Source organism: Oncorhynchus masou, unplaced genomic scaffold (genome assembly GCF_036934945.1).
Source record: "Oncorhynchus masou masou isolate Uvic2021 unplaced genomic scaffold, UVic_Omas_1.1 unplaced_scaffold_439, whole genome shotgun sequence".
Classification (NCBI taxonomy): domain Eukaryota; kingdom Metazoa; phylum Chordata; class Actinopteri; order Salmoniformes; family Salmonidae; genus Oncorhynchus; species Oncorhynchus masou.
Window position 1 is genome coordinate 369811 of NW_027010781.1, and position 2996 is coordinate 372806.

General features: G+C 39.4%; 1 pseudogene; it reads left to right on the forward strand.

Annotated features, from left to right (window-relative positions):
- Positions 1-1741, forward strand: part of LOC135535061 (NACHT, LRR and PYD domains-containing protein 3-like) — a 41989-nt pseudogene extending 40248 nt beyond the window's left edge.
- Positions 1742-2996: the final 1255 nt, after the last annotated feature.

The following is a 2996-nucleotide window of genomic DNA, read 5'->3' on the forward strand; positions in this document are numbered from 1 at the left end:
AAACGTTCCCATTTTAACCTGTTACATCTATGGGGGCGCTATTTCATTATTGGATAAAAAAAAACGTGCCCGTTTTAAGTGCAATATTTTGTCACAAAAAGATGTTCGACTCTGCATATAATTGACAGCTTTGGAAAGAGGACACTGATATTGTCTGTGAGTGCCCCAGAACTGATGCTACAGGCGAAACTTCAACCAGGAAATGAGCAGGATTTTTGAGGCTCTGTTTTTGATTGTCTCCTTATATGGCTGTGAATGCGCAAGGAATGAGCCTGCCTGATCTATCGTTTCCCCAAGGTGTCTGCAGCATTGTGACGTATTTGTTTCAGTCGATATTATGCTATCTAACTGAGAGTCTCCTCATTGAAAACATTCGAAGTTCTTCAAAGGTAAATGATTTTATTTGAATGCTTTTCTGGTTTTTGTGAAAATGTTGCCCGCTAAATGCTACGCTAAATGCTACGCTAGCTATCAATACTCTTACACAAAATGCTTGTTTTGCTATGGTTGAAAAGCATATTTTGAAAATCTGAGATGACAGTGTTGTTAAGAAAAGGCTAAGCTTGAGAGCAAATACATTTATTTGATTTCATTTTCGATTTTCAGGAATAGTTAACGTTGCGTTATGCTAATGAGCTTGAGGCTGTATTCACGATCCCGGATCCAGGATGGGTACTAGCGAGAGGCTAAAGAAGAAAGGAAAATGCAACTGACGACAGTGTAGTCCAACAAAACACATCCTAATGTATCTCACATATGATGAAAGTAAATATTCATCAATGTTACCGAACTAATTCGTATTCAGCTATGACACAGAGATACTGACACACACACACACACACACACACACACACACACACACACTGGACACAGGCACTTGGATGTATATTTGATGTGGTTTACCTTTATCAGAAGACACACCTCCTCCTTTTTCCATTACCCAATACACTAGTTAGAACTGGGCGGACCACCCCCTGTATTTTTGGTTAGTTAGTTAGCTGTATAGTAGTAGGCTAGTCGAGTTTAGGGGTGTTTTTGGTTAGTTAGTTAGCTGTATTGAAGTAGGCTAGTCTAGGGATGTTTTTGGTTAGTTAGTTAGCTATATTGAAGTAGGCTAGTTTATGGGTGTTTTTGCTTAGTTAGTTAGCTGTATAGTAGTAGGCTAGTCTAGTTTAAGGGTGTTTTTGGTTAGTTAGTTAGCTGTATTGAAGCAGGCTAGTCGAGTTTAGGGATGTTTTTGGTTAGTTAGTTAGCTGTATTGAAGTAGGCTAGTCTAGGGATGTTTTTTCGTTAGTTAGCTATATTGAAGTAGGCTAGTTTATGGGTGTGTTTGCTTAGTTAGTTAGCTGTATTGAAGTAGACTAGTCTAGTTTAGGGGTGTTTTTGGTTAGTTAGTTAGCTGTATTGAAGTAGACTAGTCTAGTTTAGGGGTGTTTTTGGTTAGTTAGTTAGCTGTATTGAAGTAGACTAGTCTAGTTTAGGGGTGTTTTTGGTTAGTTAGTTAGCTGTATTGAAGTAGACTAGTCTAGTTTAGGGGTGTTTTTGGTTAGTTAGTTAGCTGTATTGAAGTAGACTAGTCTAGTTTAGGGGTGTTTTTGGTTAGTTAGTTAGCTGTATTGAAGCAGGCTAGTCTAGTTTAGGGGTGTTTGGGATATGTGTTTCTTTCCCTGGGTCCAGCTCAGCCACTTTTCCCCCCTCCCTTTACCATGTATTAAAAATAAACCCTGATGTTTGACAGTCATTTAGTTGTCTGTGGTTTTTCGTTCTCACTGTTACTTTGTCACTATTATAAATTGCATGAGTTATGTTACGGGTCTCGTTACCATCCCCCCATACTGCCGGGCCAAAAGGGATCCGTAACACCCTTTCCATTGTGATTTTAACTGAGACTGAGTTCACCATTGTAACCTGCAGAGTTTTTAGTGTCAAAGGTTTCCTGGGTAATTGTCCTTGAGCTTTTGATCGGGAGTGTAATTACAGGTAAGGGAAGTTCTTCTACAACTTATGTCATTGGCAAGAATATTTCTTATAAGCTTTAATTCTAACTTAATTCTAACAGCTGTTTAGATGCTGATTTTCATAATATCATAGTCTCTGAGTTGGCTAATATAGCTAGTACCACCTAAAGCATGTTAGTTACAGTAGCTAGCTAATATAGCTGGAACCACCTAAAGAATGTTAGTTACAGTAGCTAGCTAATATAGCTGGAACCACCTAAAGAATGTTAGTTACAGTAGCTAGCTAATATAGCTGGAACCAACTAAAGCATGTTAGTTACAGTAGCTAGCTAATATAGCTAGTACCACCTAAAGCATGTTAGTTACAGTAGCTAGCTAATATAGCTAGTACCACCTAAAGCATGTTAGTTACAGTAGCTAGCTAATATAGCTGGAACCAACTAAAGAATGTTAGTTACAGTAGCTAAGTCGAAAAAGATTAGCTAGCTATCGTCATGGTGTAGCGACATATGTCTTTGTTTCCATTCTAGTCTGTTCCCACTCAATGATGACTTCTCCCATCACTCAAGGTGTTCAACAATTCCCTTCATTGTTTGTCTCAAAAGAATAAGTAAAACACTTCAACAGGTGAAATATTTAGTCAGATTAGCTAGCTACTTGTCATTAGGCTTTTAAAGGGGCAACCAGCTGTTTATACATCCATCTTTGGATTTTAAAATTAATAATATGTACCATTGATTCTTGAAGACGGAGGCTGCTGCTGTAGCTACAGGACTACCTGTGTCTGTAGTTAAGGTATGGAAAGGAGGTCCTCAGTCCTGGTGACAGAGGCTGCTGCTGTAGCTACAGGACTACCTGTGTCTGTAGTTAAGGTATGTAAAGGAGGTCCTCAGTCCTGGTGACAGAGGCTGCTGCTGTGGCTACAGGACTACCTGTGTCTGTAGTTAAGGTATGTAAAGGAGGTCCTCAGTCCTGGTGACAGAGGCTGCTGCTGTGGCTACAGGACTACCTGTGTCTGTAGTTAAGGTATGAAAGGAG